The following is a 16,247-nucleotide window of genomic DNA, read 5'->3' as shown; positions in this document are numbered from 1 at the left end:
CTGAATGGATTCGGTGTTAAAAGTGTTGTTGAATGAAGTGAAGTGTGGGAAACTGGAGCTTTTAGGGATTGGAGCAGTTGAGCGAGTACACAGATACCAGTGAAGTTTTTCACTGTAAGAATGTGCAAAAAATGCGTATATTAATATAACTGGTAACACATCAGAATGGGACAGTTAGTATGAACCTCAAGGACATCTCCGAGTGGAAGGGTTCCTCGCGAGAGGGCACTCGACTTTACACATAACTATAAATAACACTAGTTAATCCTCCAATTTCACAGCACAAACTACCACACCTGAAAAGAGTATTTATTTGTCTCTAAATTGTGTGAGTTTTCAGGTGGATTGCCTATCTACCAGATGAAAAATCTGAGTTTCCTGGAGAGAAAAACTGCTGTTTCCGCATGAGATCGGCTAACTCACTTGCATTTAAAAAGCAAAGAAAAACAAAACCCTCATGTAAAGCTTTCTATTGTTGTTGTTGTTGTTGTTGTTGTTGTTGAGACGGGAGAATGGAACGAATCCCATACAATTACATCTTTTCCAATTGAAGGGCTTAATATTCCGTCTCTGTAAGCTGAAATACAGTATACTGACGCTGTGGCAGGTGGATAAAATTGTTGTGCTAATTAAATTAGCACAAAAATTTTACAGTTTTACATTGTGTGTAAAACTGTATGTTATGTAAAATTTTACAATTTTGCACAACAATAATAATTAAGTATTTTACAGTTTCTCTCGATAATCAGCCATGTAAATAAAAATCGCTTCACTTTATAAATACATACAAAGAAAAATTGATACACACACACACACACACATACACAAGTGTATACAGTATGTATATTATTCAATTTACATGTGTTCCCGCTAGGGGTATTTTTCTTTTGATAATCTTGGACGTTAGATCGTTAGTACTGTAATAGAAATATTGTTTGTACGTAGTTATTTAATTACCGTCCAAGTAAAAGAAAAAGCTTCTATTGTATATGTTTTGTGTTGTGCATTGCATAAAAAAAGTTTTCAATCGGCTCGTTCTTTATGTTTATATCTATATATTTCTGAAATTATGTTACCATTCTTTAAGTAGGATTTGCTCGTAGTAAATAGGGTAAGATATATTATTATTATTATTTATTTTTATGTTGCTTGTTAATTAGGGTTTGTATATTAAATACGGTGTGTGTGTAATATCATATATTTAAGCATAATAAAGAACGCACAAGGATTGCATGCTTAAAATGAGCTAGAGAGTTATACAAAATTGTTGTAATTTGCGTGTAATTTTTCATGTTCGGTTTGCATCGCTAGAAAAACATACCAGTTTCTGACATGTTTGTAAGTGCACACTACATATTCACTTTCAAGGTTGGGTGAGGAAGCGTCTTTCATGGTTTAAATATGTAATGGAAGAACTAGAGCCCCCCCCTCCCCATTTTGCCTAAGTTTGGCCACTGAACCTGTTTATATTCCTTGAAATATAGAAAGAATTGCTTTGTCTGAAATTGCTATCCTCATCTAACTTTTTCATATTATAATATAGCTAACTCAGAATGGTGAGTGTACTAATCTGAGTGATAAGGTAATTTAGTTAAAACTTATACGTTTTGAAGTTTTTTTTGGAGGCACTTTTTGATTGACAGACCAAGAAATATGACTTCAGACTTGCACAGCTTCATAAAAAATGAGTCATGAACATATTCAACCACCTTATAGACTCGTTGTAGTTTTATTAAACTGGTTATTCTGCCACGTAATACATTCATCATTATGGATTAGTTCAATAGATTTGATTTAATGAATTTTGCAGAAATCACCAAATTGAATTTTGGATACCATTAGAAAAATGAATTTTCTGTTGACCTGTTGTGCCCAGCTAACTACATTGGTTGGTTGTAATGATGACCAAAACAGCTAAGGTTGTGAGGTCACTTTATTATGTCTATTAACTGGGTGTGTTTTGGCTGGTTTGCCCATATTACAGGATGATAAACCCTGCCACCTCTGTATTTAACTAGGATGTAGAATGCAAAACTGAGTTGGTGAGCGCTAGCTGCCCGAACTTAAGTTTAAGCTTGGTTAAGTAACCAAACTTAATTTGTATTTGATACAGGAAATGTTCATAGTAATATGATATTCTACCACTGAAAACAAAGATAAGCTTTGTTTTCTTAGCAAACTGAATAAATGAAATGACTGGTCATCATCCCTTCAACTTATCAGAAGATTTAAGTCATTGTCTTGTAATAACTTGCCAATATAATGGCATTACATGAATTTTTGTGGGTGGTTTCATGTAAGTAGCAAGTTTTTTTGTTTGTTTTTTTCACGTAGAATAAATTTTGACAAGTATATATATCTTTTTCCATCCATCTTTTATTTTGGCAAATAAAAGTATCATTATTAATCTATTTATGTGTAAGGAGCAGTTAACCTACATTCCCTTCATGAATAGGTTATAATAAATTTAGTTTAATTCTTTATCCAAGTGTAAGCAACTCATGGTAAAGGTGAACCAAGCTCTCATCACTCCTTGTCTTAGTATCTCCCATGATGCAAAGTGCATCTCCTTGCAGACATGTATAATGCTATGCATTAAGGAAAGGGGTCACTACCCAGACTGGTTTCGACCTTTATTGGATGTTTTCAAGTGCAGGTCAAACTCCAAAAACTCAGCATTGTTCTCCTCAGTAACAGGCTCACTCTGCTACTGAGAAGAACTCTCAGAACCGGTTGGCTCTACACTGTGGCAGGCTCACCCCACCACTGAGCAGAGCTGCTCATTTGCTCATATCTCATTCGAGGGTAACAGCAACAGCCCTGCCTCAGTTAACTTCACAGGCTACAGCATTGCCATTCATTACCCCAATCCCCACCCACCCAGGACCTGGGTGACAGCAACAGCCGAGCTTCAGTTAAAACTTCATGGGCTACAGCATTGCCATTCATCACCCAAGCTTCCAACTGGTTTCGACCTTTATTGAGATTTCATCAGTGGGAGCTAGACCCAGAGGTGGTGATACCAAGGTGGAAGCAATGGAGATGTCATATTTACCTATACGAGTTGCCAAAAGGTGTCTCACCTTATAATTAAATTACTCAGGATTTAGAGAATGTTTCCCCCCCCCCCCTTGGTTAGGCTATAATAAATTTAGTTTAATCCTTTATCCAAGTATAAGCAAACAAAGTTCGCACCTGAAGTATCATCAGGACTGAGGCAACTCGTGGTAAAGGTGGACCAATCTCTCATCACTCCTTGTCTTAGTATCTCCCATAATGCAAAGCACATCTGGATTTAGAGAATGATGTTGGAAGTCCCCCCCTTGGGGGGGGGGGGAAACTTCCAACATCATTCTCTAAATCCAGAGTAATTTAATAATAAGGTGAGACACCTTTTGGCAACTTGTATAGGTAAATATGACTTCTCCATTGCTTCCACTTCTCCAGTGGAGAAGTCATATAGGTAAATATGACTTCTTCATTGCTTCCACCTTGGTATCACCACTTCTGGGTCTTGCTCAACTGACGAGACCTCAATAAAGGTCGATACCGGTTGAAAGCTTGAGGGATGAATGGCAATGCTGTAGCCCATGAGGTTTTAACTGAGGCTTGGCTGTTGCTGTCACCCAGGTCCTGGGTGGGTAGGGGTGTGTGTGTGGGGGTAATGAATGGCAATGCTGTAGCCTGTGAAGTTAACTGAGGCACGGCTGTTGCTGTTATCCCCCCTTGGATGAGATATGAGCAAACGAGCAGCTCTGCTCGGTGGTGGGGTGAGCCTGTTACTGAGGGGAACAACGCTGAGATTGTGGAGTTTGACTTGTACTTGAACATTCAATAAAGGTCAAAACCGGTCGTTATGGCCCTTTCCTTAATGCATAGCATTATACATGTCCACAAGGAAATGTGTTTTGCATTATGGGAGATACTAAGACAAGGAGTGATGACAGCTTGGGCAAACTTTGTTTGCTGACACTTGGATAATGGATTAAACTAAATTTATTATAGTCTAACCAAGTGGGGGAAAAAAATTGCAACAATTAACAGGTTGTCTCCTGAGTAATCAAAATCATCTGGCAGACATCATTGCTACATTGGAATTCAAATTCTACCATCTGTTGATTAGAATGCAGTAATGCTGCTCAGTTGGCCAACCAGCTCAGCTTAGATTGATGAGATGCAACTCTTATTATAATGTAAGGCATAATGAAAATTGATGTGATGTCAGTTTCTTTCTCTCTCTCTCTTTCTCTCTCTATAGAAAAAATTGCCATCTACCTATTATGGGTACACACACTGATCATTAATGAGGGGAATTGGATTACATTCTGCATTGCACTCATGCCAGTGAAAAATAGTATGGAAGTACCACTGTGCCTGAAATTAAAAAAATTATGAATACTCTTTATAAAACAATAATTTTTCATTTACATGCATACATGCATGTGCAGAACATACTCACAAAGTAAAATGGATTTTGGGCTTGTTTAAGATTAAAATAGCTTTATTTCAAACATTCATATATTTCCCAAGTTAGTGGCATGGGCAAGCAGTTTTTTCTACCAGAAACTCGGGTTTTTCATCTCATAAACTCAAGAAAATTGACTGTAGAACCCTTGCTATTTCAGACAATAACATTGTGTTAGGGCTGGTGACCAAGAGATGGTGACATTTGTTGATCATCGCTTCTCGAGTGCCACTTATATGAGTGATAGTCTTGGGCCAGCCAACTCTGATTGGCTACTGATGGAGATTGAACTTCCCCCTCAGTCTCCAAATGATAGAAAAGGCATTAGCTGATTTTCATTTATTATTATTATTACTAGAGCCTCTGTAGCTCAGTCGGTATAGACGAAGCACTGTGATCAGAAAGACTGGTTCGATTCCTGTCAGTGATGTGAGGAACCTTTATCTGGTCTCTTTCAACAAAAAGTGAGTTAGACAGTCTGATATAGAGGTAGGGGTTTTTCGTCCCCCAAAACAGGCAAACCGTCCCCATGACCACACGCATCTACAGACATAGGACTAACCACCACATTATTATTATTATTACAGGCAACTCCAAGGAGTTGACAGACTCATCGAGGGAGGCCCTAACATCATGTCAAGAACAACTATTCATCTTTCACACAGTATCTATCATACCTCGCCTTAAACTCATTCACGGTCATAGCACCTACAACAGACTCTGGCAGCTTATTCCACTCATTTACCACTCTCCAAGTAAAGAACCTAGCTCTAACACCCCTGTTAACCACATTTTTTTGCCCAGCTTCCACGTATGGCCCCTAGTCCTCCCACCACCAGTCCTATTCTCAAAAATATCTTCTGGATTAATCTTATAGAAACCCTTCAGTAATTTGAATGTCTCAATCATATCACCCCTTTTCTGCCTATCAACCAATTTTTGCAACCTACAAATCTTCAATCTGTTCTCATAAGGTTCATTCCACAGACCTGTCACCATCTTGGTCACTCGTCTCTGGATCCTCTCCACCTCCTCCCCATCAAGAAGAAACTCTGAAGCCCATATCTGGGCACAGTAGTCCAGATGGGGTCTTATCAGGGCTCAATATAGAGGAACAATAACTTGTTTGTCTCTGCTCGTTAAAGTATTTTTCAGTAACCAAGTAATTTGATGAGCTGTTTTAGCCACTTTTGCAATGTGCCCCCTAAACTTCAACTCCCTATCCACCAACATTCCCGAATCCCTGGCCTCATCGATCTCTTGGAATAGGGTTCCACCAATGTGATATGCTGTTGCTAATCTTTTCACTCCAAAATGTATAACCTACACTTTGCCACATTAAATTGACATCCATTTTCCTTAGCCCAGTCCACCAAACTATCCAAATCATCCTGCAAAATTTTGACATCATGTGCACTCACAATTACTCTACCCAACTTTGCATCATCAGAAGACAAGTGAACACTTCCTCTCAGATCGTTTCCTATATCGTTAATGAACAAATTGAAAAGTAGTGGCACAAGAACCGAACCCTGCCGCACACCACTAGTCACAGGCCGTCTTGTGGACTCTACTCCTGAATAAACCACTGTTATCTCTCCATCAACCATCCTCCTATCCATCTCACCAACCCTATATCCATCACCATATGCTCCAGTTTACTGATTAGAGTTCCATGTGGTATCCTATCAAAGGCCTTGCAAGGTCCAGTAGAATCACTGAAAACCCATTACCCTTATCCAGTTCAGTCGTTATTGTGTTATAAAACGTGAGCAAATTGCTGAGGCATGATCTACCCTTCAGAAAACCATGCTTTCCCCTGTACAGTATCTCATTTTCATCAATCCATTCCTGTATTCTTCTCTTGACTAGTTTCTCCAAGACCTTGACAACAATTTCTGATATGCTAATCGGTCGGTAATTTACAACAGCAGTCTTGGAACCTCCTTTATGCAGTGGAACTATTTTCCCCTCTTTCCACCCGAGACTCAGATTAAACAGAATGGTCATGGGTACTGAAAATTCTTTAGCCGCTTCACGTACGACACGAGCTGGTATACCATCCAATCCCACAGATGTATTGACATTGAGGTTTTGTAATAGACTACTCACCTCCACTTCATTCACCACAATTCCCATATAAACTTTTGGTTCATTCATTTCTGCAATGTCACCACCTGGATGATATACTCTTGCAAAGTGCTCGCTCAGTAATTCAACTATATCAACTGATTCAGTTACCTCCCTACTATCGGCATTCTTTAAAATCATTATGCCATATACATTATTTCTTCTACTTGGAACATATCGAAAAAACTTTAGGATTGTCTTTAGCCTGCATGGCCATGTTCTTTTGTAATCCTTTTTTGCCTTTCTTACCACGTGATCAGGGTTTGAGTTACGGTTGCGAAGTCCAAGAATGCTTGGAAAGGTCGCGGGGGCTTAATTGCCTGTTAGGACCATCGATAGATAGATTATTATTACTACTAAATTTTCAATTATTTCCACTTAATTTCCCTTTTATTTATATCTGTTGTGATTAAAGGAATGTAGTGATAGTTTGAAAATTGTGTAGGCATGCTCTGATTCTGTTTTAATCAAGGAATCCTAATGGTGCTGGTGACGTGTGAAGTGTAGCCTTTTCTAGCCAAGAAAACCCCACCTTCCTGGAAGTGTGATTTGTTTGACAAGTGGAGCTTTGTCAACCTCAAGTATTGTCACCACACAAATGCACGTCTTCCTAGTTGAGGAAATGCCAACTTGATCCCCCTCAGTCTAATTGGCATCCCTCCCCACAAGTGGGAGCTTGGGGGGTGGGATGCCTGGGTCATATTGATGAAATTGGATGACAGGATCACAAAACAAGTTATCCTACACTTCCTTTCTTCTTACATAGTGTGTGTGTGACAGCTTCATGGGCATGATAAATGTAGAGAGCCCATTTGAGGTTACAGCAGTAAAACAGTAAAAGTTGTTTTACAGCAGTAAAACAACTTAGCAGAATAGCCACTATGTATCACTCAGGATCTTACCCAATGGTAATGCACCAGGAGCCTTCCTGATCAGCTAGCAAATAATCCTGCTTCTACTCGCTCTGCTAGTCATACTTGGAGGGAATCAGAGTACATGGAGGGTAGTACTCAAGACTATACAATCCACTTGGAAAAAACAGGTATTCTCTTTCTCTTTTCCATCCCACTGCTAAGTTTTTTTTTGAATTGGCTAGCCATAACTATGCTCAGTTATGTCTAGCCAATCCAAATGTCTATTAGGGTTACGGCAGATGATGAAACTTTTTCATCATCTGCCGTAACCCAAAGATAGCATCTGTCTTTGATCTACCAGACATGAAGCCAAATTGTTCCTTTGCAATCTCCACCTCCTTCCTCAATCATCCATCGAGAACCCTTTCTAGGATTTTCATTGTATGGGACATCAACTTTATTCCTCTGTAATTCTTAGTCTTGTGCATCCCTTTTACCTTTGTAGATGGGGACAAAAGTACTTTCCCTCCATTCCTCGGATATATTTTCCTGTTGGCAAACTTTCATGAACAGGTCCCACAGCAGGTCAATTCCCTTTTCCCCCAGTGCCTTCCATACCTCCACTGGAATCCTGTCTGGGCCTACCGATTTTCCATTCTTCATCCTCTTCATGACCTCCTTCACTTCCACTCTACTGATGTTCTGCACCATCCCCTCAGAAGGCTGCCCTTCTTTCTGTGAGTCCTTGCATTTTCCTCATTCTAAAGTCCCTCAAAGTATATTCTCCATGTGTTTCTTATGTCCACATCCCTCCATAATACTCTTCCTTCAGCATCTTTGATCTGCCTCACATGTAAGATGTCCTTTGCTGCTTTATTTCTACATTTTGCTAGTTGGTAAATTTTTCTCTGTCCTTCCTTTGTTTCTAATTGATCATACAGATCTTGATATGCCATGGCCTTCACCTGTGCCACAACTCCCTTGGCTTCTTGCTTTCTCTCCCTGTCCTCTTCCACTCTTGACTCATCCCACTTCTGCTTTGCCTTCCTCTTAGTTCACTGCTTCTTGTACATTATTATTCCACCACCAACTCTCCTTCTGCTCTCTAATCTTTCCAGATGGCTCACCAAACACCTAGATTGCACAGCTCAGGATTACTTTTGAATTATGTTTCCACCAATCTTGTACACTTTCCAGTCAATCTAAAATCCTCTCTAACACCCTCTCCCTGAAACGATTCCTCACACTCTCTTCTTTTAAGCGAAACCACTTGTCTTCATCCCATGGCTTCCAGAGGTTCTTATCTTCGATCTTATTTTAAAGTTTGCACACAGCAGTCGGTGTTGCTGTGCCACTTGATCTGTTGGAATTACCTTGCAATTTGTCACAACCTTAAGATGTTTTCTTCTAGTCATAATGTAGTCAATTTGTGAACTGTTCTTACCACTTCTAAATGTTATCAAATGTTCTTCCCTCTTGTAGAAAAATGAGTTCACAATTTCCAGATCAAATGCTACTGCAAAGTCCACAATCCTCTCTCTTTCCTGGTTCATCATTCCCACTCCATGGCCACCATGCACCCTTTCACAGTCTCTATTTCTGTTTCCCTATGTGTCCATTCAAGTCTCCTCCGACAATCACCATCTCGTTTTCTTCCAGTTCCCTCATTTTTTCATCTAACACATTCCAGAACTCATCTTTCTCCTCTGCTGTACAGCCAACTTGCAGGACATATACACATAAGACAACCACTTGCTCTTCTCCAAGACCCAATTTCATTCGCAATCCTGTCGTTTCTTCTACCAGTATATCCAGTACTTCGCTCTTCATTCCGCCACACACACCACAATTTCGACACCATTTCTTCCCTCTTTATTCGCTCCAGAGTAGAATAATTTATATCCATCTCCCAGTTCCTTCGCATTTTTCCCCTTCAACCTTGAGGATTATTGGTATTCTCACCAGAATACCAATAATCCTCTTTAATTTCTCCTATTCATCCCTTGATCTCTTCTAAATTATTTCTCTTGATAAATACACTGTGAATATCTGCTCTCCTTTTGATGATTTCAACCATAACTTTATCGAGGTCTCTTTTCCTGCAGAATGCACTCATATCAGCCACTGACAGCCTCTTATATTTTGGTACTATAATAATGCCAAATGCGATTACCTGTCTCTTCCCCCCCCCCCTCCTTGAGTTGACTACTGTTTTCACTTTTGGATCCAGACACCTAATCCAACTGAATTGGCAAAATGATTCTTATCCTCCATTCCACCCAAATAAAAGTCCAGACCAATATTCAAACTTTGGTTTTACAACAGATGTGCCCAAGTAGTTCAAGAAATGACTTCTGCATATTGAAAGTTGCACAAAACCACACCTCCAGCATCCCACTCAGCTGGTATACAAGGCAGTACGTAGCAGCTGCAAAAACAGTCAGCCAATCAAGATCTGACTTTGAAAGGGTTAAGTGCATCAAACTTACTTTTTCCTCATATGCAGTTGAGCTTTCTAGAACATTCTGGAAGGAATTGGTGAAACAATTGTGATTGCTCTAGCTATTTCCAAATCTTTGACCAGGTCTAGCACAAAGGCCTACGTAACAAATGACCATGTATAGTATGTTATCCACTTTTTGCAACTGGATTGCTAGTTTCCTCTATCTGTTCACTGCACCCTATACTAATTGGCTTCCTTCATTGAGACTTCCCTGCCAATGTCAGAGTACCCTAGGACTCTTTCATGTACACTCTTTCTCCTGTTCGTAAATGAACCTGTCACTAATCTCAAATCATATCTGCAGTTTTGTTGATAACAGTATGCTCCATTGGTCTTTTTCATTTAACATACCTTGCAATGCCCATATAACCCAAGTTACAAGATTTTTTCTAATCAGTGCTGTGAGCATTTATTTCCTTCTTATATTTCAGCGTGGTGTGAGGACAACCTTATCAACTGGAATGCCAACAAAACACAACCTTGCTTATTTCATTCAAGAAAGATTTTGTTAATATCCAGATCTCTACACAAGATTAAATATCTTGGACTGACTGACACCTCTAGCTTCAGGCATAAGCATGACATTTTCTCTTGGCACTTTCTGTCTGGAATCCAGGACTCCGATGGCGATCACAAATCATCTCCCACAACGTTAACAAAACTCCGCTGCCATTGCGTACATCGTAACCTCTGGTCGGAACAGACTTCGTAACTTCTCGCTGACCCAAGAATGGAACCAGTACTCCGAAACGAACTCAAATTCCACGAACCGCATGCTTGACTAGCGAGATGAATCGCCCAAAAAGAAGAAGTCCCCACTCACCACAGCAACCCTCTATTTATCTGGCTCCAATGACCTTGGATTCAATTACATTGTCGTTCCCTGGGTATTTCAATGTTCTACACCTGCCACCTTTTCAGGTCATTGTAATGAGGCAGGAAACCCCCGTGCAATCTTGACCTTTGTGATGGTAGATGCCTCAGGTCATAACTTAATACGATAATCCCTCTGGAATTATTGCTGACTAGAGGATTCTTTTAGACACATTGTTTTACACTTATTTTCCTTTGTTCTAATACAGAACATTTTTAGGCTACAATATTCAGTTATTCACTATTTATTAATTCCAATTCATTAAACATAAAAATTTTCACTATTAAAATTCAAGTATTTTTATTGGAATCTTGTTTACCAGTAAAATCGGAATATAAGGCATTTTGCATAAATTTCATTCTATATACGATTTTACAATGGCATCTCTTTGCTTATAAGCCCTTCTGCCTTTCATCTGTGTGGAAGTAATATACAATATATATATCAGTCTTGTAGTGAGGGTGTGGCGAAAGAGGCGCCCACCATGGGTGCAAAACGTATAACATTTTTGGGTTGTGGGGTGCAAGTTAGACACTTGCCACAGGTGCTTCATACCCTCATTACGTCACTGATATATATATTTATTAAGTAATGAGATTGATTTTTTACAGGCCAGTCCTTTGAATAAAAGTAGTTTGACTTCTAGAATGTGTTGTAATTGCAGGTGTAATTTTCAAGTTGGGTGATACTGCAGTTTTTATGTGGTAGCCATTGAAGTTTGTGTGAGGGGAGCATGTTAGAAATTGCATCATGGCGCAAAGAGCTGTGAAGAAATTTTACTGTAAATTAGGAAAAACTGCTACAGAAGCGTATCAAGACCTAAAAAAAAAAAAAAGTTTACGGAAATGGCTGTCTGAGCCATGTACAGGTATTCCACTGGTTTTTAATGTTTAAAGAGGTGAGGGAGTCCCTGGAGAAACCATGCTCTGGACGGCCAGTTTCTGCATGGATAAATAAAAATATGGTAAATTATCCACTGCGAATTTGTTCCCGAGGGCATCATGGTGAATGGTCAGTATTATTTAGGAATAATGCAATCTGTGCACCCATATGCGACATGTCAGGAAAGAACTGTTTTACAACAATAATTGGTTTCTGTTACAAGACAATGTGCTGCACACTGTATGCTGCCTTTGAAGCAGTTTCTGGCTTTGAATTCGATCTGTGGGATCGAACAGATTTGGTTCCCACAGACTTTCTCCTATTCTCAAAGATGAAGCGTGCCTTGAAAGGGAACACTTCAGCGGCATTGAGGACATCCAACTCAGTGTGACCCATACTGAATCTATGTAATTGCCAATTCCAAATACTTTTTTGTTGTTGTTTTGTTTTTGATATATAATAATTGTCTCATTACTTAATGGGCACACTGTGTATGTATTTTAAAAAAAAAAAAAAACTTCCTTTCATGATCTTTCAATCCATACACCTATCCTGAGCCAGTTTACAGAAAGTATTCTCACTGGACAATAATCTTTAGCAACAATGCTTCTGTAATTAAATTAAAACAGTTTTATTACTTGTCCTTTTCTCATTTCAGAATCATAAGATCACCATGATTTGAAAAAAACTGAAAATGGGTATGACTTACCAAGAGTCTACTATTTACTATCTCTACTTCCAGTCTTGCATATGATTGGTATGGTATTAACAAAGATTGCACACACAACTCAACAACAAAGCCATGCTGATTCTCTTCAACCAAATTCCAAAATATCTGAACCTGCCATAGCATTCACTATCTATTTCTTAAAGTTTTAAACTTTTTTTTGTGTGCGAGGTTATGTGAAAATTTTTAATTTCTTTTTTCATAAAGTAAAATCAGGGGTGCAAGATATATGCAAGGGCAAGTTATATTCGAGTAAATACGGTAACTTGGTAAGGGATCCATAAGTCCTTAAATAATTAAATACCTAAAAATCATCTGATCCTAATAGCATCTCCCCATTTTTTTTTTTATCCGATCCACACATGAATTGAAGCCTTTGGCTCTTCATATAATTAACACATGAAAGGTTGCATATCAGTGCCATGAGTAAGCAAGAGGATAAGAAGAAAGGAGGAATCTATTCACATTTTAAAAGTTGTACACTGAAAGTAACATCTACCCTCTGAAATGGCCTTCCTCTCTTAGTATTTCATAACATCTACAACCTATGTATTTTTCTCTTTTTATGTTTACCAGTGTTGTGTTGCAATTTGATATATGATATTTATATCACCAATATTTATATTAGTGATATAACAAGATACTAGTTATTATGTAAACAGAAATCAAAAATATAATTGCTGTCATCCAGAGTCAGAAAGTGCTATATCCTATACATAGTCATGATTTAGGAAAAAGAGTGCTGTGGGTGGTGGAGTGATAAATGATGCATGGAACTATTTTCATGTGGAATGTTAGTGTTGTATACCAGCTTAAGGTGAGGAAGCAGTGGAAGAGTTAGATAATGGCATTGGTCAAATATGGGTGAGTCATAGAGCTGAATGATGATAGAAGCTGGGAGCAGGCATAATCAGCATGGGAAATAGGTACAGTTCACAACTGGAATTTCTCTGGAGGTGGGCAGAATATGAGAAAAAAATTTTAGATTGGTTGCTGGTGAACATAGTTTATGAGGTAACATCACCTAGTAAGGCATAAATTAATCAGTAAGTGTTTGCTTCATCTTGGTTGAATAAAAACCTAAAATTAAGGCAGTTCTATAATATATTTGTTTCTTAAAGTGTTTATTTGTTAGTCTGTTTCTTAGCTCATCTAGTATTTAAAAGAAATGGTGGATATGGTGTATAGTTTGCACTTGCGCATGCGCACATTAATGTTATTAACCAATAATATAAATTGGTAGTGATGGGAGAGAGTGTTCCGTCACTGGTAAAACACAGGCCTGCAAAATTCGAGTCATGAAAAGTTGTCTGGAAACTATTAACTGTTTCTGATTTATTTTTGACCGCTGATTTCAAATATCTCTTCCATTTTTCTCTATCACGTAAGGATTTTTCACAAAATGGATCTCAATATTACAGTAAAATAGCTGTAAAACGCATTATTAAGTAAAATAGCAGTATTTAAAATTTTCCATAAACATTTTTGGAATAAAGGATCTGAAAAAAAAATTTTAAAGTAATGAAAGATTAATCTTTAGTACATACTTTATATTTTGTTGTGGTGTCTTTTTCTTTTTCCTTCAAAGCTTCTTTTTGAACTTGGAATTCTTTTTCCAGGTTGTCTCTGTGCGACATCCAACAATAGTCCGCCATCATGCTGCCATTTCACCTGCCCTGATACCTTCTTTCCATCTTCTTGATGTCTTGGTGGAATTGCTCTTCGCTGACAGTTCCCAGATTCTCAGGAAAGTAGTCTAAATGAGAATTGAGAAAAGTGCACTTTTAAGCTCATGGAGCATCCCAAATCCTTGAATTTCTTAGCATGTCTTCCACAATCATTTTATAGTTTGGGTCCTTGTGATTTCATAAAAATTTGGTCACCACCTCTTTCAAAGCTTTCCATGCTTCTTTTTCAATAGTTTGCCATTTTTTCTTCAAACAGTTTATCCTTCTTAAGTTTCCTGATGTCCAGACTGATAAAAATACTTCCTTTCAATTTTGCTGTAGATAATCCTGGAAATTTTGCACAGATGCATTTAAACACTCTCCTTTTTTCAATAAAATCTTGACAAATTGCTTCATCAATCCCAGCTTTATGTGAAGCGGGGGTAAAAGGATTTTTTTCCCGAGCAACCAAAGTTTCATGTAACACATTTTTACTTCCAAGTTCTAATGTGACTCTTTCTGGCCATTCCTTCTTGATCCAATGTTGCTCCCGATCTCGGCTGTCCCACTCGCACAAAAAGCACGGGTATTTGGTGTATCCTCTTTGTTAGGTGAATTTTTGCAACCTCTTGAAGCCATTACAAACACCACTTAAAACACAGTTAAACGAATTTTAACAAATGACATAAACATTATTACACTACACTACATAAAAACATTAAAGAAACTGCAAACACATTAAATTAAATCTTTACACTAACTTAGAAAATATGCCACCTTTCAGAAATATGATAACCTTAGTAGTCAACGACTAAAGTTCAATTAAAGAATCACACAAGAAAATGTGTCTATGACAACAGGAAAGTCATCAGTTATCTTGGCAAATCAGATTCAAAGTAAGCACCTGCACTTTTATCTCCATTCCTCCCTCTCCTATCTTAAGAATGAGAAGTTTCATGGAAATTTCTTTATTTACCATAAAAAGGCACTTCAAAAAAGCACTTATACAACTAATTAGCTGTAAATAAAAGAGAATGAAAATAAATATCAATGTGCTGAATTTAAATCTAAATACTACTAATAAAAACGATGAAATTGGGTAAAATTGGTGGGTGATGGAATTTTTTTACTATTTTTTCTGAACTCAGCACCTAAAAATCTATAAGAATCAATTATTACTTTTCAGACATCTTTTCCATCACAGGCCTGTGTAATTGTTCTCTCTGTATACAACCCATTCATATTAATAACATGAATTGTTAACAAAAAAAAAATTTCTCATATCTTTAAATTTATTTTCAGCTAACATATTATGTGGACAGAATTGATGGAGAAGAAGCAAGCATTTGGTGTTCCAGAACTGGGCCTGTGAATGACAGTAGATAAACATGACGTGAATTCATAGGCTAATTAGCTTGTCTAAAAGGGTTTTACAATGTATTTGAAAAGCAGACTTTGAGTCTATAGTCATACATTAGTGAAGCAGTGGGCACTTACCAACTGCATCACTGACATTGCCATAGAATTTTATCAGATATTGAGCTGAATGTTACAGATACTATTCTTTGAACATAGCAAGATAGGTTCTTTGTATTTTGTATCAATTTTTTGGGATTTGTCAAAAGTTAAGCTTATTGCAGTAGATAATATGCTTTGAAGAAATGAGGTACATGGGTACCTCTTTTTATCTTGCATTTATCAGATATTAATCTAATTAAAGTGTTCTTTGAATGAAACAGCAAGCAAAGTAGGTTTGTGTGTGTGTGTGTGTGTGTGTTATAGAGGAAAGCAATAATGCATGGAGGAATCATCTAGCCCAGTGGTTCCCAAACTGTGCACTGCAACTGTTAGGTAGGCCTGTGTTCTGACTTTTGGCACCATGGAAAAATCCTGATAATACACTAAGGGTGCTATGAACTGAAAAAGTTTAGAAATCACTAATCTAGCCATTTGTAGTTTACCTAACATGAATGAAAGAAAATTGCATAAAAATCACAACACTGATATCAGCTTCCAGTTACTATGGCTAAAGAAACTTAAAACTCTCAGATCCAGATCATATTCAATATTGAAAATTAATGCACTGTGAGTTAACTGGCAGCTGATATTGCTATTTTCAACTACTGAATAGCTATTTGCTATTCA

The 16,247-nt window shown here is 37.9% G+C and overlaps 1 protein-coding gene across 1 annotated transcript in view; it reads left to right on the top strand.

Annotated features, from left to right (window-relative positions):
- Positions 1 to 929: 929 nt before the first annotated feature.
- The window catches only part of LOC150101077 (uncharacterized), an 80,527-nt gene continuing 65,209 nt past the window's right edge, over positions 930 to 16,247 (top strand). Inside the window, exon 1 of the mRNA XM_090401608.1 lies at positions 930 to 1,111. The gene's annotated coding sequence lies outside the window, so the exon portion shown is untranslated. The remainder of the gene's footprint in view (positions 1,112 to 16,247) is intronic.

Source organism: Typopeltis vanoorti, chromosome 12, assembly GCF_054136105.1.
Source record: "Typopeltis vanoorti isolate ZY-2024b chromosome 12, IOZ_Tvanoo_1.0, whole genome shotgun sequence".
Taxonomy (NCBI): domain Eukaryota; kingdom Metazoa; phylum Arthropoda; class Arachnida; order Uropygi; family Thelyphonidae; genus Typopeltis; species Typopeltis vanoorti.
The sequence above is the reverse complement of the archived record's forward strand: the minus strand, read 5'-3'. Positions and strand labels throughout refer to the sequence as shown.